At 48.4% G+C, this 22,273-nt stretch overlaps 1 long non-coding RNA gene across 1 annotated transcript in view; it reads right to left on the bottom strand.

Annotated features, from left to right (window-relative positions):
- Positions 1-21,920, bottom strand: part of LOC307179652 — a 35,059-nt gene extending 13,139 nt beyond the window's left edge. Inside the window, exons 1-3 of the long non-coding RNA XR_013825496.1 lie at positions 21,766-21,920; positions 3,848-4,115; positions 3,015-3,126 (exon numbers count right to left, since the gene is read on the bottom strand). This is a non-coding gene — a long non-coding RNA (uncharacterized lncRNA). The remainder of the gene's footprint in view (positions 1-3,014; positions 3,127-3,847; positions 4,116-21,765) is intronic.
- Between the last annotated feature and the right edge of the window lie 353 nt (positions 21,921-22,273).

The following is a 22,273-nucleotide window of genomic DNA, read 5'->3' as shown; positions in this document are numbered from 1 at the left end:
AGGTGGGTTCGGCGCCCCCTGTGGGATGTGAGAAAAGTGCCGAGAGTGCCGCACTCACAAACCCAGAGGCCTCATCTGGGAGGCAGTTCTGCTGTATATACTAAGTTTGGAAATCCAAACTGAAATGGAGTCAAGTATCTCACTGTATCTTCTCAAAAGATGGTTAAGGAGCAATTAATTACAAACCATATGTAATGAAATGAATGTAGACACAAACTTTACAACTTAAACCAAAATTCACTCAAAATGCCCATAGCCAAATTTAAATTACCAAACTATAAAAATCCTAGGGAAAAAAAAAGATAATCTACATGACTTTGGGTCTGGTGACCTTATTCAGAAAACCAGAAGACAAACCACAAACTGCAAGAAACTATTTCCAAAACACATATCTGATAAAGGATTTGTACTCAAATTATGCCAACAACGCCATTAAAATCTGGTAAAGATTGAAACACACACCTGGCCCAAGAAGATAAACAGGCAGTAAATAAGCATACAAGAATAAACTCAAGATGCTGGTGGAATGCATGTACAACCAACTTTGAAAGACAGTTTGGCAGATTTTTCCAAATCAAAAAGTCTCACCTTAGGATCCAAGAAGTGTACCTCTTGTATTTAGACAACTGCTTTGAAAAACTGTATTCAAACCAAAACTAGCATCAAGTAATGCACAGCAGCTCTATTCATAATGGTTAAAAACTTAAAGATATCAGGATGTCCTTCTGTAGATGAATTCATAAGCAAATTAGGGCACATACATGTCAAGAGGAGCAGAATACACCACCCCAAAATATGCCCATTTGACAAAAGGATTATTTTGGACTGATTAATTTAAGAAACAGCAGACCCAGGAGAATCTTTCAAAACCAAGTAGAAAATGCCCTTTTAGGAGGTAAATTTACATTTATTAAGGATATCTCCATTTGTAACGGTATGTCCCTCTCTGGACCAGGAATTGAATGATGACTAAATATCAAGAAAAGCTTGTTGGGACTTCCCTGCTGGTCCAGTGGTTAACACCCCATGTTCCCAATGCAGGGGACCAGGGTTCAATCCCTGGTCAGGGAACTAGATCCCGCATGCTGCAATTAAGAGCCCGCATGCCGCAACTAAAGATTCCACAGGCCACAACTAAGACCCGGTGCAGCCAAATAAATGTTTTTTTTTAAAAAAAAAAAAGCTTGTAAATGAAATAGGCCTGGATGTAAATCTGTGTAACAACCTTACCCTTGTTTACTGGGCTTTGCCTAATAACATCCCTTAAATGGCTGCCTCCATTCCCTAACATCTTTTTTTTGTTCTCAGCAGAAGTATTTAAGGTAATGGCTTGGGCCATTTCAGGGAGTGACTCAGTTCCTGGGTATCTTTCAAGTATACAGGAGGTATGCATGGTATACATTAAACTTCTGATTGTTTTCTCCAGTTCGTCTCTTTTCAATTACAAGGGGGATCTCAACAAAGAACATAGAAGTGTAGAGGGAAAATTATTTTTCCTCTCATATATATGCAGTGCAATAGTATTCAGAGATATAAAGGAATGGATCATCAACCCGTGCCCCCCCCCCAAAATAATACTGCATCCAACACTTACATTGCTAAGTGAAAGAATCCAGTCTGAAGTGCTACACAGTGTATGACCTCATTTATATGACATTCTAGAAAAGGCAAAACTGACATGGTAAACAGTTTACAGAATATGTGGTTGAAAGAGTCCATATGATACTTCAGTGGTGAATACCTGTGGGTATAGCATTTGGCTATACCCACAGATTTTTACAACCCAACAAGTAATTTACAATCTATTCAAACTTAGCTACTTAGGATATGGGAGTGTCAAAGACTGGGATACAGAATGTAACAAAGAATCTAACTGGTTCAGAAATGTATGAAAAAACTCACAGTTGGTAGTGGGACAAATGGGCTGACCTAAGTTAACTTTGGAACCGTACAGAATCTTTAGGCCAAAGACAAAATGTGCCATACATACACAGTGGACTCTATGTTCTTTCCCATGAGGGGTAGCAGCTAACAGTACTGAAACTACTATATCAGTCATCAAATGGAACAAGCACTGAATTTAATAAATGACAAATGGTGGAAGCCAGGTTTCTTACCAATGGAGTTGGATGTTACAGTCAAACAAAGGGAGAAGGTTACAATATCCATGTCATAACAGATCTGCTTGGAGATACCAGTATAAACTATCTTTAGCCTACACATAGTTCCACATGGAAATCTTTGTAATTATGTGTATATGCATAGGCTGGGATACATGCATATATTTCTATGTACTGTCAGCTGAGCATATTTAGCTCCCACATGTAAGTTTCTAATACCATTCTCTAATAAAAGGAACAAGGGCTCTTTGAAGAAAGGGCTGATGGTAGGACTGAGACAGTAAATATATGAAGCAGGATAATCTTAAAATATCAGAAAGTAAAGAAGTACCAAAAATTTTTTAAACCCACAAAAGAAAAAATATGTAAAATGAAAACAAGAGCAAATGGAAGAAGCTCTCAACAGCCAAAGCAAGAATGAACTAAGCAGTCTAATAATGTAGTGCTGGATTATAACCAAAAGTTTACAATAATTATTCACGTGTCCAAACTGGTATAAATAAATTACATAGTTTTTGATGAATGGTGTTAAATAGAAATCTCCTATGCAGAAAACTTCTAAACAATGTATATAGCAAGTCAGCTGTCCATCAAGGATGTGAAGCTAACCCCTCTCTCCTCAAGTGTGGCTTCTGCATTATGACTGCCTCCTACATAAGACACACAGGATGGACATGGGAAAAAATTAACCTCACTGTGGGAAAACCTGACAAACATTACCTCAGCTAGGTGACCAAAATTAAGAATATAAGGGAGAAGTTCCCTTAAGAGCCTGTCTTCTTGATATATAGTGAAGAGGAAGCACTTCACATCTGTGGTCTGCTTTTGCAAAGCCAAGTCTAACCACGACAAAACCACCAAGCAAATCCCAGTGCCCGGCAGTCTATACAATACCTGAGCAGCCCTCCTCCACGCTGTCAAGGTCTTGGAAACAAGGAGAATCTGACCAACTGTCAGAGCCCAGAAGAGACTAAACAGACATGATGACCCCATGTCCTCTGAGACCCTGGAACAAGGAAAGGTATAACAAAGGGAACGTGAATAGAGACTTCAGTTAATAGTAAAGTATCAGTATATTGTTCATTATTTGTCATGATTCTGTAGAAAATTAGACAGGAACAATTAAACGTCAAAATAAGAGAGACCTACTGTAACAAATTGGAAATCTAGAGGAAAAGGGGGATTTCTTTGTAAAAGCACATTACCAAAATGGACCCTAAATGAAGGAAAACACAAAAAGGCCAATTAACCACTGAGGAAACTCTTCCCCTACTGGCTATCCTATCACTGTTCCAGGCTTTCCCTCTCCCGGGACAGGGAAGGAGCAGGGACAGAGTTGTTTGCCAGCTCCCCTAGTTTATGACCCCAACCAGTGTCTTCACCTACCCCAGCCATGCCTACCCAGTGAGGACACCTGAGGAAGGGTCAGGGATTATTGACTCAGATGTATCAACCAGGACTTTTTCTTTTACCAGTGACTGGACACACTTACGGAAATAAAATAAATTAGTATTTATTGTAAGGGTAGAAATACGTTAATACTTACAAGTGGCAAGTTGAAGAATGGGTTTGGACCAGGCAGGTCCATGGGCTCACACTGTCTCAGTGTGACCTTGTTTCTCTCCAAACCTTTGTCCCGCTCAGTGCCTTTGGGGGACCCCATTCATAGGCACAGGCTCTCTCACTGCACTTGGGCCAACAGCAGTTCTAGGCTGACAACCACTCACCATCCATTTTCCGAGAAAGAGTTTCTCCTTTTCTTGGATTCCAAGAAAGTCATGGTTTTAAATGCCTTTGATCTGGCTTGGGTTGCACTCTCATCCTTGACCGATCACCAGAAGATGGAAAATGGGACTGGCTAGATGTGGGTTGTAAACCCATCTTCGAGCTGGGTGGAATATCGGGCCATCCTTCTGCAAATCTTTGGACTGGAAGCAGGTGACATGTAATTCCCAAAGGAAAACTGAGGCACTTGGGCCTGAGAACAGTGGCTGGCTGGGAGGAAGCAACAGATTCTATGTCAATGACAGCTCACTGCACAGCACAGAATCTGACACAAAAGGAAGAAAGGGGTTCACTTAGGGTCATGGGCTGCAGCGACTCACCCAGTGCTCTTACTGTCCCTCCCAAGACTGCAAAAAGTTCTTTCACTTGCTGAAAAGTCAGGATCATTGGTGGTGGTAAACTCAAGTCTCTTTCCTTGGGCATCAGGTCCTCACATCTCAGAGGCTGGCCCAGAACAGCCCATGTGTCCTGAGAAGACACACAGACCTCATTCCTGCCCCTGAGAGGTGGGAGCCCTGAGTTATGCCATCTCCCTGGCCATATTAATTGCCCATCCCTGAAAAACAATACTGCTCCTTTTCCAGTTTCTTCTCTCTCCTTTACTAAGAGGAAGAAACCAAATGCTAAGGTGGTAAGGACACTTGAGCAATGAAGTAACGGGAGGCTCGAGAATTATTCCATGCCATGGAACCCATAATTGGCAGGCTTTCCAGAGGCCACATGGATGCATATGGCTCTCCAAGACAATGGCAGTGGCAGTGTAAACCTCACACTGGGAGGTCCAGTTGCTCCCATATCTTTGATTCTTAATGAATATGCATGTCAAAAGTTTCTAACGACTGAAAGGACAGAGGATTGCAGGGCCATGGTCTGCTGCATGGGTGTTGCGTCAGGGCCACACTCCAATGTCTAGAGGATTACTACCTCTCTTGGCAGCCTATGAGGCCGTGAGCAGGATGCCTTTTTCTCAGCCACGTGCATGTTGGTGGTTGAAACTTCTCAAAGGAATGTCTACACTGCCCAGGTAGCTCTTGAACTGCCCAGCATCATGCTCAGCTCCGTAGCTGTACATGAGGGCATGACAATGCCCAGGCTGGACTGAGCTAGAGGACCACAGATGCCTGCCTGGATAGTCAGAGGTCGAGGGATGTCCTGCCTGAGACTTGATCATCTATGCATACCCACTCAGATGGGACAAAGGATGCCTCCAGTGCCAGGAGGGCCCCAGCAGCCCTCAAGAAGGCAGCATCTGGGGGCTGGCAGGTCACTGCACCCAGTCCTGTATAAATCCACACATGTCCACTGAGTGCCCTCCTGTCTGGGCTGTGCTGGAACCTGGGGCTGCCCAGGCAGAGTAGGGCCAGCATCACCCTTCCCAGGTAGGAGGGCAGAAGGAAACCATGCATGACTTCTGACATCCTCCCCAATCCTTGACAGAGGTCGAGTTGGATAAGAAACAGTCCTAGACAAGAACAGACAGTTCATTCTTCTCTCAGAGCCCAGGACTGGGGGAAGGGAGGCCAGAAAAACAGTTATTGACCTCAGCTCCCTGACTCCTGTTTGACCCTGGGCAAGTCCTACCCATTCTGGAGGCTTCACAGAGAAGGAGAGGGGAGGACAATGAGGGCCAATTGTGCTTAAACCTAACTCTAACCTTTACCCTAAGAACCCTAACCTCTAACTGTAACCCCCTAACAACCCTAGCGCCAGACCCCTAGACCCTCATCACTGACCCCTAAACTCTAATCCCTGACCCTTTAACCACAACCCTCTACCATGACTCTCCAACGATGACCCATAACCCTAAACCGTGACCGCTGAACCCTCACACTGACTCAGCCCCAGGCCTAAAACCTGGCCTAGTGGGCGCCGAGGGATGACTGAATGAACTCTCAAATAAACCGAGGAATTAAATCTTCCCGACCATGAATTTAGCAATGGTTTCTTAGATTTGACAGTAAAGCATAAGAAATGAAAGAAAAAAATAGATAAATTGGATTTCCTCAAAATTACAAACCTTTGCGCATCAAAAGAGGCTATCCAGAAAGTAAAAAGACAGCCCACAGAATGGAAGACAATATGGGCACATTATATCTCTCATAAGACTCTTTACCTAGAACGTACCCAGGACTTTTCCAACTCATCAACAAAAAGACAAACAATACAATTTTTGAAACAGACAAATAACTTGCATGGACTGCTCTCCAGGCAAGACATACAAATGGTTAACAAGGACATGAAAAGATGTCAAATGTCAAGAGTCATGATGAAAATGCAAATTAAGGCCACAGTGTGATGCCCCTTCACACACACTAGAATAAAAATAAAATTTTAAATAAATTTTAAAATATGTAAATAAAAATAACAAACGTTGGCAACAATGCAGAGAAATTGGAACTCTTAAAAGTTACTTATGGAGATGTACAATGGTGCAGTCTATGTGTACAAACCTTTAGCATTTACTCAAAAATATAAAATATAATTACCATGTGGTTCAACAACTCCACTCCTAGATATATAACAAAAAAATGGAAAACAGGCATTCAAACAAAAACTTGTACACCAGTTATTCATAGCAGCACTGTTCACAATAGCCCAGGGTAGGAAAGATTTAAATGTCCATCAGCAGGTAAACGGATAAGCAAAATAAGGTAGATCCATAAGCTGCATTATTCTGTCATATAAAGGAATACAGTAAAATTATACAGCCGCTGTGGAAAACTGTATGGTGGCTCCTCAAAAACATGGAAAATGTATGATCCCTTGATTCCACTCCGGGGTGTACACCCAGAATATTAGAAAGCAAGGACTGGAACAGATATCTGTACCCCATATTCATAGCAACATTATTCACAATAGCCAAAAGGTGGAAGCAACACAACACATTCTTCAACAGATGAATGGATAAGTACAGTGTAGTATATACGCAATGGAATACGATTCAACCTTTAAAACTAAGGTAATTCTCACACATGCTACAATGTGGATGAACCCTGAAGTCATTATGCTAAGTGAAACCAGCCAGACACAAAAAGGACAAACGTTCTATGATTCCACTAGTATGAGGTATCCAGATAAGTCAAATCCAAAGACAAAGTAGAATAAGGTTGCCAGGGGTTGAGGTGAGTTAGTGTTTAATGGCTACGGTTTCACATGGGGAAAACAAAGTTCTGGAGATGGATGGTGAGGATATTTTTACAACAATGTGAATGTACTTAAGGCCATAGAACTCTATACTTACAAATGGTTTAAATGGGGCTTTCCTCGTGGCACAGTGGTTAAGAATCCGCCTGCCAATTGCAGGACACACGGGTTCAAGCGCTGGTCCTGGAAGATCCTGCATGCCGCAGAGCAACTAAGCTCGTGAGCCACAGCTATTGAGCCCTCGTGCCACAGCTACTGAAACCCGTGCGCCTAGAGCCCGTGCTCCGTAACGAGAGAAGCCACCGCAATGAGGAGCCTGCACACGGCAATGAAGAGTAGCCCCCGCTGGCCGCAACTAGAGAAAGCCTGCGTGTAGCCAAAGAATAGAAAATAATTTTTTTAAAAAGCTTTTAAAAAATGGTTTAAATGGCAAATGTTATGTGTTTTTAATCACAATGGAAAAAATGAATGAAATAATGATCAATGTTACAGTGCGGATAAACAGTGAAAACATCCTAAGTGAAAGAAGCCATACAGAAAAACCACCCAGATCATGCTCATCTTGTACACTTTCAATCCAGCAAGGTTTTTAAAGTGAGGAAAAGCCCTAGTGATGGTTCCAAGAAGAGAAAACTGGATTCGAATAGCAAACTACATTTCCACAAAGCTGGGGCAGCTGGTGAAAGTTGAAGTGGGTCCGTCGATAGGATTATAATGTGGAAACCTTAATTATTCCTCACTTTGGGGTTATGTGCTGGCTCCCTGGGAGAGTGGCCATCCCACTCTCACAGGGTAAAACAAACTGGAGTATTTTGTGAAGATGGAAAACTTTATACTGCTATTTAAAGTCTTTTATACACTTGAAATTTACTAGAAAATAAAGTACTTATCAAAACAACCACGTCATACCACGCCAGAAATACAGACATCAAACTCTGTTATAGAGGCCAAGCCCTACCAAGATCCAGTTCACCCACAGTGGGGATGCTAATCACCCTTGTAGGAGTCCACATACTACAAGAGGCACCATGGGAAGATTATATTCGGAGCCACTATGTCTTGGGTGCTGTGGATGACCTGGATGTAGATGAAACAGTGGGATTTCTGAATTCTAGTTCTCCACATTCAACCACCAAAAAACTGTTACAACTAAAAAATGAATTCAGTAAAGCTGCAGTATACAAAAAAAAAGAGAGAAATCAATGCACAAAAATCATTTGTGATTCTATACACTGATAATGAACCATCAGAAAAAGAATTTTAAAGAAATCCCACTTACAGTTGCATCCAAAAAGATAGCTAGGAGTAAATTTAACCAAGGACATGAAGGACCGGCACACTGAAAACTGGAAGACACTGATAGAGGACACTGAACAGACGAAAATAAATGGAGGGGCTTCCCTGGTGGCGCAGTGGTTGAGAGTCCGCCTGCCGATGCAGGGGACGTGGGTTCCTGCCCCAGTCCGGGAAGAACCCACATGCCGTGGGGCGGCTGGGCCCGTGAGCCTTGGCTGCTGAGCCTGCGCTCTGCAACGGCAGAGGCCACAACAGTGAGAGGCCCACATACCGCAAAAAACCAAAACAAAACAAGGGCTTCCCTGGTGGCGCAGTGGTTGAGAGTCCGCCTGCCGATGCAGGGGACACGGGTTCGTGCCCCTGTCTGGGAGGAACCCACATGCCGCGGAGTGGCTGGGCCTGTGAGCCATGGCCACTGAGCCTGTGCTTCCAGAGCCTGTGCTCCGCAACCGGAGAGGCCACAACGATGAGAGTCCCGCATACCGCAAAAAAAAAAAAAAAGAAAAAGAAAAAGAATACTGTGAAAATATGCATTCTATATTGGGAATTCCCTGGCTGTCCATGGGTTGGGACTCTGTGCTCCCACTGCAGGGGGCGCGGGTTCAATCCCGGGTTGGGGAACTAAGATCACGCACCCTGCATGCTACATGGTGTGACCCAAATTTTTGTTTAATTTAAAACAAATATGCAGTCTAGCCAAATTAATGTACACATTCAATGCAATCCTTACCAAAAGTCCAATGACATTTTACATAGAAACAGAACAAATAATCTTAAGTTGTGTGTGGAACCACAAAGGACCCAGAAGAGCCAAAATGACCCTGAGGAAGGAGAACGGGCTGGAGGCGTCTCCCTCCCTGATTTCACACTACATTACGAAGCTACAGTCCCCAAAAAGTGTGGAATGGGCCAAAAACAGGCACACAGACCAGAGGAACAGAGCAGAGAACCCAGGAATCAACCTACAGGTATGTGGTCAGTTAATTCACAAGAAAGGAGCCAAGAACATACACCAGGGAAAGGACAGTCCCCTCAATAAATGGTGCTGGGAAAACCAGACGCCACACGCCAAAGAACAACACTGCACTCTGTCTACACCACACACAAAAGGGGCCAAAAACCCAGTTTTCCACATCAAGCCCTTCCTCTCCTGGGTCCTCTGAAGACATACACCCTCAGCGGTCAGCCACGCACAGGAACCTTCTGCCCACTTTTCCTCACCTTCTCCCTCAGCAGCATCACCTCCCGGCAGGTCCTGAGGAGACCAGGCTCCTGTCAGCATGAACTGGACCCCACAGTGTCCCAAAGCTGAAGGCCCAGCGGGTCCTGAGGAGACCCGGCTTCTGTTAGTGTGTACCCGACCCCAGCTTGTTCCGAAGCCCGGCCATCAGCGTGGACTCAGCCCCACGTGTTCCAGAAGCCAAAGCCCCAGCAGGTCCTGAGGAGACAGGGCTCCTCTCAGCATGAACATGAACAGCATGATCTGAACAGACATTCCACCAAAAAAGATATACAGATAGTAAAAGTCATACAGAAACAAGCTCAAGGGCTTCTCTGGTTGGCGCAGTGGTTGAGAGTCCACCTGCCGATGCGGGGGGCACGGGTTCTTGCCCTGGTCCGGGAAGATTCCACGTGCCGCGGAGCAGCTGGTTCCGTGAGCCATGGCCGCTGAGCTTGCGTGTCCAGAGCCTGTGTTCTGCAACGGGAGATGCCACAACAGTGAGAGGACCGCGTACCCCAAAAAAAAAAAAAAAAAAGAAAAAGAAAAAGAAACAAGCTCAACATCATATACCATTAGGGAATTACAAATTAAAATCATGAGCTATCACAGCACACCTATTAGGACTGCTGAGCTCCAAAAATATGACAATACCAATTGCTAGAGGGTGAGGAACAAAAGGAACTCTCTCTCATACCTGGGGGGATGCATGTGCAGCCACTTTGTAAGACAATTTGGCAGTTTTTTCCAAAGCTAAACAAGTCTCATGTTGGGATCCAACAATCACACTTGCAATATTTAGGCAACTGCTTTGAAAATCTGTGTCCAAATGAAAAGAAGGATGCAATTATGAAGAGCAGCATTTCCATAATGGCTAAAAACTTGAAGAAATCAGGATATCCTTCAAAAGATGAATGCATAAGCAAATTGGGGTACATTCATGTCAACGCGAGTAAAATACGCCACCCCAAAATATGTCTCTCTGGCATAAGGATTATTGGTCTGCTTTAAAAAAAAGGGCTTCCCTGATGGCTAAGTGGTTAAGAGTCCACCTGCCGATTCAGGGGACACAGGTTCGAGCCCTGGTCCGGGAAGATCCCACATGCCGCAGATCAACTAAGCCTGTGAGCCACAACTACTGAGCCTGCGCTCAAGAGCCCGCGAGCCACAACTACTGAGCCTGTGTGCCACAACTACTGAAGCCCACACGCCTAGAGCCTGTGCTCCGTGACAAGAAAAGCCACCACAATGAGAAGTCCGCACACCGCAATGAAGAGTAGCCCCTGCTCGCCACAACCAGAGAAAAGCCTGCACGCGGCAATGGAGACCCAATGCAGCCAAAAATAATACATTTTTTAAGAAATCTCAGAAAACTGAGATTGCCGTTTTATGAAGGACATTTACAACAGAGAAATCTCCATTTATAAGGGTATGTCCCTCTTTGCACCCAAAATGGAAGGATAATTAAATATTAGGTAACTCTTTTCAATGGGGAAGTCCTGACTTAAATGTGCAAACAGTCATACCCTTGTTTACTGTGCTTTGCATGATAACCTGCCATAACTGGCCTTCCCCCCTTCCCCAGCATCTTTCTTCTGTTTTTAGCTGAAGACAGTATTTAAGGGGATGGTTTTGGTCATTTCAGGGCGTGACTCAGTTTTCCATGGTATCCCCCCTGTATTCAGAAGGTATACATGTTATTAAACTTCGGCTTTTCTCCTGGTAATCTTTTATTACAGGGGCAGGGGGGGCCCTCAACCAAGAACCTAGAAAAGTAGAGGGAAAATTGTTTTTCCTCCCATACACGTGCAGTGGAATACTACTCAGCAGAAAAGAAGGCACCACCAACCTATGGAAAGACATTGATAAATCTTCAGTATATACTGCTAAGTGAAAAACTTCAGTCTGCGGAGGCTGCACACAGTATGACCCCATTGCTGACATTCTGGGAAAGGCAAAGCTACGTAGACGATAAGCAGATCATGGGGTGGGGTGTCTGAAGTAGTCCACATGATACTCTAGGGTGGATACCTGTCACTATGCATTTGTCTAAGCCCACAGATATGCATAGCCCAAGGGGCCAATCATAATCTATTCAAATTTAGTTATTTAGGATGTAGGAATGTTGTAGGATGGAATACAAAATGTCACAGAATCTAACTGTATTAGAAATATATGGAAGCAACTCACTGTAGGGGATGGGATAAAAGGTGGTGACCTAAGTCACCTTTGGAAATGAATGGAATCTGTAGACTAAAGGCAAAATGGACTGTATATAAACAGTGGGCTTTATTCTACGAAGTTCTTTCCAGGGTGTAGTAGCTAACAATTCTGAAACCTCTGCACATGTAACCTGGAAAGGAGCAATGCACAGATAAATGGCAGATGGTGGGAGCCAGGGAGCCAGCCACAGCCTTGCTGTGGGAGTGGGAAGTTACAGATAAGCAAGGGGAGAGCCTCTGCCCTCGTAATACTGGATCTGGGCTTCCAGGGAGGATGCTGACTGGCCGGGGGAAACACACAGATCTTCACGCTGGGAAGACCCTGCAGGCACAGGAAGTTCACGCCCCATCTTTCCACCCATACCTGCTGGAAACACTCAGCCCTCCATAATCAGTCAATTGCAGCGTTTAAGACATTCTCACCCCCAGGCAGATAAAGGAGCGTGAGGGTCTTGCTTACCCCTAAGCTGTCCCAGAATCCAGGCCCTGGGTGTGGAGCCAGGTTGGGGGTTCCTGGGCCTCTGACCAGCAGGTGAGAGGAGGGAGGAAGACCGGTCCTGAGGACAGAGGTTCCCTCAAGTCTGTGAGCCCAGGAGCCCCGATGGGGCTCATTCCCAGTGCGCACATGGGCGGGGCCTGCAGTGGTTCTCTTCCCCCTGGGCCCTTTGATGAAGCCATGGCAGCACTGGGCCCTGACGTCTCCTGGCGGTGTCTCAAACTCTTACACAGCAGTTTTACAAAGGAACAGGAGAATGGAGCTGAGCCCCTGACGGCCACTCCTTTGTGGCTCTGAGTTGCTTCCACCAGGACCGCAGTCACCTGCACATAGTCCGCTGTGACCTACCTGCCCCCATGGGCCTTTCCCCTCCCTCCCTTTGATGATTCCCGTGACATTTCCAGCCTGGACCCCTCTCTCAGGCCAGACGCCTCTGTCCAGCCACTGCACCCCCATCTCACCTTGGGGGCTGACAGGCCCCTCAGAGGACTGGGCCCACAGCTCCCCACACCCAGGAGCAGCCCCACCTTCCCAGGTTGCCGAGCCCAGGCACCGGGTGTAATCAAGCAGGACCCTATTGGGCCTTCCCAGGACAGACCCCTCCCCCACATGCTCTGCTATAGCTCCTCTCTGAAGTACCTGGATAACAGTATCTGATACACGCTTCCTGAGTTGTTTTACAGATGCTAAAACCACCACCAAGCGGAAGAACTTAACTACTTGATGATCATGAACATGTAGCCCCGGAACATCTAGCGCCTAAGAATTTATAATGTTAACCGCCTGTTACCTCACCATCAACCAGAGAATTGTGCACCAGCTGATCACATACCCTGCGACGCCCCTCCTTCACCTGGCCTTTAATATTGCTTTACTGAAATCCTTCAGGGAACTTGGGGTTTTAGAGCACAAGCCACCTGGCCTCCTTGTATTGGCACTTTTACAATTAAAGCTGCACTTTCCTTCACCACACCAGGTGTCAGTAGACTGGCTTTACTCTACTCGGGCAAGGGGACCCACGTTTTGTTCGGTAACACTGGGGCCTCCCAGGCTCCCACCCTCCTTGTGCCCCAGTGACTCTCATCTGCTCCTCCAGTCTTGTTGCAGCAAAAGTAGAAATGAAGTTTTCCTTCTCCTGAGAACAAGGAAAACAAAGGGAGCAGCGAACAGGCTAGAGAAGAAACATAACCTGGCCTGAAAGTGTTCATCACTCCTTGTTTTACTTTGTCACTAATCTGTAATAACTAGATTTGTACTTTTCAAAGCTAACCTCACTCCCTGACACTATGTAATTTACATTTAGCACACATCACCCCTGACTCTGTGTGAGTTACATCCCCTGCCTCTCACTCCCTAACCTTATTATGTCCAGCACTTACATTCTATATGCCCCTCATAACAAATCACCCCCTATAGTTTTTGCATTTCAGAAACGAGGTCACCGCCGATAAACCAGAGGCAAACGTATGAAATTACCAGACTGTTGGACCCCAATTACCACGCGGCCTGATGCCAGCTATGACTGTTTTGAAATAATGCAAAGGAAAGGAAGAATGCAAGACCTTCACTACTTTTATCGTCATCCTATACCCCAGACTGCGAGAGTCCCACATATAAAATTTTCCCTGATTCTCAAGGAGCTGGGGGGTGCCCAGTTCTTGTGGTGCTAGCCAGCTGTGTCTTCCCTTCTGCCTGGCAGAAACATAAAGCCATCTCTCTCTTCCTCCTAAATCCCTGTCTCCGAATTTCTGTTTGGCCTCGGTGTACAGGGAAGCCGAGATTTTGACAACAGTCTGTGGCCAGTTCCCACACTAATTCCCCTTTATGCCCACAGCCCTGGCCCAAGCCTGATCTTGTGCCTGGTTCCTCCATCAGGCCTGACAAAGCTCCCTGCCTGCACGGTGCGTCTCACATCCCACCGCAACCTGGTCTTTCTGAAGCATAAACGAGACTGACTCTCTCCCGCCTGTAATCCCCCAAATGTTTCCCCACTTTCGCTAGGGTATCTGCCGGGAGAGACATCTGCCAAGGCCCTGAGAGTCCCCGGCATCCCCACTAGGCTGCTGGCTCCTGAGTTCCCTGACAATGAGCACCTCAGCAGGCCGGGAGACACGGCAGAAAACCCCAGAACCGCTCACCTCAGGACTGGGCAGGCACTGCCACAGCCTGATCAGAGAGAGCAGAGAAGGGCTCCCCAGCTGGGACACAAACTCTGCACGAGTGGCCTCTCCTTGAGCCATTACATCAACTCGTGTGACTTGAGGGAAGGAAGGACTGAAGCACACTTGGTTCCTAAGGAGGATGGTATAGGCTCAGTCACGTCCGTCCAAATTCACATGCTGAATCCCTAACCCCCAGGACCCCAGGATGTGGCTGTATTTGGAGATGGGATTTTTAAAGAGGTGATCAAGGTAAAAATGAGGTCACCAGGGTGGATCCTAATCCAATAGGATTGATGTCCTACAAGAAGAGATTAGGACACAGATAGGCACAGGGGGAGACCATGTGAGGACCTGGGGAGAAGATGGCTGTCTAAGCACCAAGGAGAGAGGCCTCAGGAGAAGCCAGCGTGCACACACCTTGATCTCCGACAGCATCCAGGACTGGGAGATAGGTCTGTTACCCAAGCTGCCCTGTCTGTGCTATTTGTTACGGCGGTCCTGAGCAGACTCACACGCAGGGTTAACTCAGGGCTCAGACTGGACAGAGCCCACTCTCCATCTCCCTGTACGTGGGTTACAGGAACCCCAGGAACTGAGGAGGGGGTCCCTGAGGGGAGGCACAAGATAGAAGATGCTAGGCATTAACATGGCTGCATTCATGTTAAACGTGCCTGAAGTCCAATCACACGAGATGGTTTTGTCCTGTATGTACATCGGCACCTTCAGTCTGAACTGCAGATCTTTGGCTTCACCAGCTCCACTGAGAGCATTAGCTTCACCTGCTGTGGACCGTCTCCTATAGGATTTCCAGAACCACAAAGCACTGAAGCTTCACAGGACCCAATGTCTGTGGGCTACCGTCCAGGTGACCGTCACAACAGGGCTGCGCAGCTGGCCATAAGAACCCATTTCCCTTTTTCGTGTTCACAGTTACCCTGCACCTCCCAGCCTTCCCACCCCTTCCAGCTGGGGCATACTGTCTCCTGTTACCAAGGGAAACAGGTGAAGTTGTTGAGGGCCTTGGCCAGCCTGCATCCTACAACAGAGGGCATGAAAATCAGCTGTTCACCGCACCCTGCTGGTTGGAGACCTCACCTGGAAGCAGGGAGGAGAAACAAGGGGGCCCGAGCTTGGGACCTGACACTCACCTGCCCTGGACTCTCACAAGAAGGGGACAGACACATCTTGAGCTCCAGCCCAGTTTTGGGAGACACTTTATTCCAGCAACAAACTTTACCTTAAAACCCAAGGTACTTTACAAACCCCTCCCCAGCTGTCACAGAAAGTCAGGCTTCATCTCATCACACTTTTCTCAAACCCCAGCTCATGCTGAGACCACCACTCAGGTGATGGTGCTTCACAGAAGCCCCTTTAAAAGATCCCTCGAGTTCAGTTCTCCCAGCCCTGCCTTCAGTTTAAGGGAGAAGTTTCCTTGACAAACCTTCTCGGTTTCCTTGACAACCAAGCTTCGCAATCTCCCAAACTCTTCTCCTTCAAACATTCCTATTCTAGGCTGGATGAGCCTAAAGAGACAGTGCTGTCATCACGTGCCAGAAACCGATTCCAAGCCCATAGTTATTGGTTACATGATGTTATTGATGATGAAATCCAGGAAAGCCCGCTTTCCAATATAACCATTTCTGGACTCGGCACTGGGTCCCTTTCCACGGACAGAGTGGAGTGGCTGTTTCCACGTGCCCCGTGGTAGAAGAGCTCACCTAATGCAGCCAGGACTTCATCCTTTCCAGGTGATTCCAGGGTCCTCACTCTGCCCAGACCCCACCCACATGGCTGCTGTCTGTGCCAGTCTATACGGGACCTTGGCAATCTCCTAAAATGAGGGCTATTTTATACACAGACAATGGGTTGAATGCTGGCCCCGAAAGATGTGTCCCCCCCAGAACACGTGAACAGGACCATATCTGGGAAAAGGGTCTTTCTATATGTAGTTAAGGATCTCGAAGTGAGGTCATCTTGTGTTAGGGTGGCCCTCAATCCAATTGAGAAAGTCCTTATGAGAGACAAAAGAGGAGAAACACAGACACAGAGCAGAAGCCACGTGAAGACAGAGACAGAGACGGGAGGGATGCAGCTGCAAGCCTAGGAATGCCTGGAGCCCCCAAAAGCTGGAAAAGGCAGGAAGAACCCTATCCTGGAGCCTTCGGAGAGACTTCTGTCCTGCAACACCTTGATCTCAGATGTCTGGTCTCCAGGACTGGGGGAGGATGAATTCCTGTTGTTTTGAACAACCCAGCTTGTGGTCATTTGTTACAGAAGCCACAGAATGGTCACACAGACCTTGCTCTGTAGGATCCTGGAGTGCGGGCCTCATTAAAGGCCCACAGAGGCTGGGTTACAGAACCCTTAGGGTCAGCATTGGGCCTCAGAAATAATAAAGCAGTGGCTGGACACCAGAATGTTGAGGGGTCAGTCAGAAGCTCATCCCTAAGGGTGCCGGCTGCACACGGCCTCCCCTGGTTTTTACGCCTGTACCTGTTGGGGATAAGTATTTCCATCATGATTCATGACTTCTGATGTCACCCTTCACGTTGCTAATCAAGAACCCACTAGTTATACAGATGAAACCCTATCAGGGCACTTGCTCCAGTGGTAAACAATTCTGAAGTTGGTCAGAGGTGGGGAATCGTCTCCCATGCAGCCAGCAGCTCCCCCGCAAGTAGTGTCCTCATCGCAAGGCTGGGGGATGGTGCCAAGGCGTCTGTGAGTAAACGTGAGCTGAGCCCCAGGCCAGCTGCTGCTGAACTGTTCCCACCCTTCCCAAGTAAAACACCTGAATGTGTTCAAGGACTTGAAAGCCTAGAGGAAAGGGCTTGGAGTCACACCAGCCACAGCACGCAGGCCGAGTTGGTGCCTGCAGGCCAGCCAGGATGGTCCTGGCCCCGGGCGCTCTTCTGGAAGCTTTCCATTTCCCTGCCTGAGGTACCCCTCCTGTCCCGGCCCCCACTGCGTTTTTCCTTCCTCACCTCTGCCCGCGGAGAAATTCCAGCAGAAGGTATGGGCGACACATCCTCTCCTTTAGGAGGTGGCAGCCCGGCAACTCCTGCAGAAAGTCCAGCAGAGCCCCACTCACACTGGGCCACCAACAGAGCCGTGGCCCCTCACTCCCTCCCAGCAGCCCAGCCCCGAGACTGCTGACGGGGCAGAGAATATGGCGTCAGGCCCAGCTGCAGGGGCTCTTGCTGCCTGGAGCGGTGTTTATATTGACCTCAACGCAGGCACACCTGGGGAGGGCTGGCCGGCAGGGTCAGGCTGCCCAGGTCAGCCAATCCTCACCCCTCAGGGTCTCACAGTTGCATTCTAGCCAAATTCTAGCTCTCACATTCCTGCCCCAGAGCACCTGGGGTCGGGGGCAGCAGACCCAGGCTCTGTTCCAGCAGAAGCTCCCTTTCTGTGAACAGGTCTTCCCCCACTCCCATTATCCTCACTGGAGACCCAGGAGGCCACAGCATCGGGGCACCTCCAGCACCAGGACCCCACCCTAGGGAATCTCTCAAGAGCAGGGACCAGGCCTGCAGGTGGAGGGGAGGAGGGAGCTGGCCTCTTCAGGATCCCCGGGGCTAGGAAACCTCTTACGCAGGAGGGCCTTGGACTCAGCTTAACTGCCACCCAGGGTCTCCTAACCCTCCCCTGGTAGGGGGGGCCCTTCAGATTCCAGGGCCCCAAGATCCTCCCCACCGACTTCTGACCCCAACTGCAGAGTAGGGGACCCCCTCCGCGCCTTCTTTTTTCTTGCTCCCAGAATTCCCTGAAGCTGTTATACTCAGGGCGGGATCAGGGCTGCTCCCTGCAGGGCCAGACCCTGATGTCCGGCCAGACCCCAGCTGGCAAGAAAAAGGAAGCCCCGTCTCCGCTGCTGAAAACACCAGTGTGGGACGTTTCCCGTCCACTTCACCTGGCGGGGAAACGGGCACACTGAAGTGGAGAGTGATGGGGTGGAGGTGGGAAATGCTGGTGCTCGGAGCCTGGAGAGGAGGGTTCCTGAGGGGTTGAGGTCACAGGGTGCAGGAGGGGGCCGGGAGATGGGCAGGGGGACGGGCTGTGCGTGTCCGGAGCACGTGCATCCTCACTTGGGCCGGCCCCCTGCCCTGAAGGCTGCGTCTAGTAACACAGGGGACCCTGGAAGGGGGTTTGCTGTGTGGCTGGTTCACTAAAGCTGGGTGTCTGTGGGCACATGGGCCCAGCTGCAGTCCCGGTGAACACACTGTTCTCTCCAGAGAAATGAGGTGGACACTCAGTCCCCGGTCTGTGGATGGTCTAGTCCTCTGGGTGTCTTGTCTCTTCTTGGGGGTCACTGGGGCTTTATCCTCACTCCGTGGGGTACAGGAGGGGAGGGATGCACACACCCCGGGCTCACTGTGCCTGGACTCCTGGGGAGGACCTCTCTGGCCCACATGTTCACAGACCTCAGTCATCCCTGCTCGACACTCCCCTCCAGAGACTCGGCAAGAGGACCTGCCCTGTGAAACGGGGCGCCTGGGTCGGGGGGCTTGTGGGTCCCTCCTCAGATGGCCACACTCAGGTCTTGGGGTGGGTGCGGTGGCCTGTGACCACTCGCCAAGTCACCACGCTGCTGCGGCTCCTTTCTGGGGCCTGAGATGCCCCAGGGGTGGCTGGGGCAGTGGGGGAGGTTGCTGTGATGGGGAAGTGTGGGACGGAGGTCCTGGGCCCTGGGTCCCTCACCGAGGAGGAGAGGGGGTCATGCCCAGAGCGGGGGAGGCCGGTGACGGTCCTGGGTGTCAGCAAGCACAGCGCCACGCCCCGCAGGCCAGGTGTGGGATTCCTGTGGCCCCAGCACAGAACACCAGATGGGAGGCGGGGTTGGGACAGGGGACGCTTCCTCTCAGGCCTGGAGGCCAAGGTCAAGGTGCTGGGGGCCCACTCCTCCACGGCTTCTGGGGTCAGTCAGTCCCAGGCCACTCCCAGCCCCGTCTCCGTCTCTGCCATGACATCGCCTTCTCCCCCGTGTGTCTGGGTCCAAATGCCCCCCATGAGGACGCCCGCACACTGGTCAGTGACCTCAGCTCACCCCGGGCAGCTCTGTGGTGGCCCATCTGCACACAAAGTCCCATACTGAGGTCCCGGGGAGTCCGTCTTCTGGGGCCTCTTGAGGTGACAATCCTCGTGGTCGACACAGCTCGTGGGGGTGTGTGGGTCCCCCAGGCCGGAATCCAGAAGCCTCATGGAGGATGGGGTGTCCTGAATCAGGGAGGACGGACGGACGGGCAGAGGGGGGAGGGAGGCCGAGGGGCGGTCAGCCCTGCCCTCCAAGGATGGGGAGAGTCTCTAGCAGGCCGGGCCAGAGCTGGCGAGGGGACGCAGTGGTCAGAGGCGGGCGGCCTGGGCTGCAACGTCAGGGTCGCTTAGGGCAACCATAACCCAGCCCCAGCCCTAATGCTGACCCTTCAAAGCACCAACACCAAGCCACATCTAATCAAGTCACACAAATACATCATGAGAAAGAAAAGTACACCAGTATACCTTAGAAATATGAACGCAAGAATCCTCCACAAAATTAGAACAACATGGAGCCAACAGAACATTAAATGGATGATGTCATAAACAAGTATCTCTACACTGGAAATGTCAGGTTGTTCAACATATTAAACCTAAGCAATGTACTGAAGAACTATAAAGAAGTGAAGTCAAAGCACATGATCCTATCAATTATTGCAGGAAAAGCTATAATCAAAATCCAGTGCTATTTCATGATACAAGCACTCAAGAAAGTAGGAATAAAAGGAAGTTTGTTCAATATGAAAAAGAGTAGTATACAAAGCCACAGCAAACACCGTGCTCAATGTTAAAAACTGAAAGATTCACTCCTGAAATCAGGAACAAGGCCAGGAAGCTGGCCTCCACCACTGATAATAGTGTACTGGAAGTTCTACCCAGAGTTTTGAGGGAAGAAACCAAAGGCATCCATATGTGAATGGAAAAATTAAAACTATGTCTATTCACAGAACACAGATCACACCATCTTAAATATAAAACTTCCTATAACAACAAAAAATATTTGACTAATCAGTAATTCAGCAAAGTAACAGAAAAAAATATCAATTCACAAAAATCTATCTTATACATATATACTAGCAATAAACAATCTGAAAAAGAACTTATGAAAACAACTCCATTTTAAATAATGTCAACATTAATATTTAGGAATATATTTAATGAAGATACAGGACTTGCTTTTCTGTATGTAAAGCTGTCTGTACGTTTGAAATTACTGGAAAGTCAAGTACTTTTCAAAACACCATGTCAAAACCATGCCAGAAAGGCAGAGGAAATATCAAACTTCCATGCAGAGGCCAAGCCTTACCCAGATCCAGTTCACCCCAAGTCCACATGTCATTTAGAGGCACTGTGGAAAGAATTATTAGGACTTCCCAATATAAAGGACTTCCCTTTCTTCCCTGTTGTGGATGACCTGGATGTGGTAGAAACAGTGGGATTTTGGAAGTTCAATTTTCCACACCATTCCACCAAAAAAACTTGATAGAAATAATAAATGAATTCAGTAAAGATGCAAAATCAGTACACACAGCTCAACTGCATTTCTAAACACTAATAATGAACCATCAGAAAGAGAAAAAAAAACCCTATTTACAACTGCATCAAAAAGAACAAAATACCAAGGAATAAATTTAACCTAGGATGTGAAAGACCTGAAAACTTTAAGACACTCATGAAGACATTGAAGAAGACGCAAGTCGGTGGAAAGACTCCCCGTGCTCATGGAATGTAATAATTACTGATGCTAAAATGTCCGTTCTACCCAAAGCGGTGCACACAGGGAAGGCAGGCCGTCCTGAAATTCCAATGGTGTTTTTCACAGAAATGGAGCAAATCCTCCTAAGATGTGTGTGGAGCCACAAAGGACCCCGAAGAGCCAAGGCGACCCTGAGAAAGGAGAACGGGCCGCAGGCATCTCCCTCCCTGACTTCACACTTCATCACGAAGCTACAGTCCCCAAAACAGTGCGGAACTGGCTCAAAACAGGCACACAGACCAGAGCGACGGGACGGAGAGCCCAGAACACATCCTGCACGGTGGGGGGGGGGGGGGGCCGTTAAGTTACGACAAGGGGGCCAAGGACACACCAAGCGGAAGGGCAGCCCCACGGTAAACGGTGCGGGGAAGACTGCACACCCCATAACCCACGCGGCTCCACCGCACACCAGCCTGACCAAACACCCAGCTTTGCACACCAAGGCCTTCCTGGGTCGCATGAAGACGGACCCCCGCAGCCGTCAGTCGCCCCCAGGAGGCTTCTCCCCACTGTTCCTCACTGTCTCCTCACCTGTTCCTCCGGCGTCGCCTGCGTCCTCAGGAAACCCAGCTCCCGTCAGCGTGGACGCAGCCCCACGTTGTCCTGAAGCCGAAACCACAGCGAGTCCTTGAGGAGACCGAGCGCCCGTCAGCAGCCACAAGCCGGCGGTGCCTGAGGAGACACAACTCCCCCCAGCTGCGCTCAGAGCGCGTTCCGCAAAGAACACGCATGCGCTGTGGGTCACAGAGGCGGGATCAGCGCCACCCTGTGGTCGGTGCGGGAAGTGCAGGCCGCCCCTCCCTCACGGGTCACTGGAGACAGAGACCCTGCTGGCAGAACTGCTGAACCCATTAAATTGTGGAAATCAAACAAATGAGGACAATATCCCATAGCTTCTCTAAAGTAGTTAATGAACAATGAATTGGAAACCAGATGGAATAAAATGAATGTAGACACGAGCTTTACAACTTACACCAAATTCACACAAAATGATTCAGAGACAAGTTTGAAATGCAAAACTATTCAAAATTATAGGAGA

Source organism: Stenella coeruleoalba (assembly GCF_951394435.1).
Source record: "Stenella coeruleoalba genome assembly, chromosome: 21".
NCBI lineage: Eukaryota > Metazoa > Chordata > Mammalia > Artiodactyla > Delphinidae > Stenella > Stenella coeruleoalba.
Note: the sequence above shows the minus strand (reverse complement) of the source record. Positions and strands in the feature narration are given on the sequence as shown.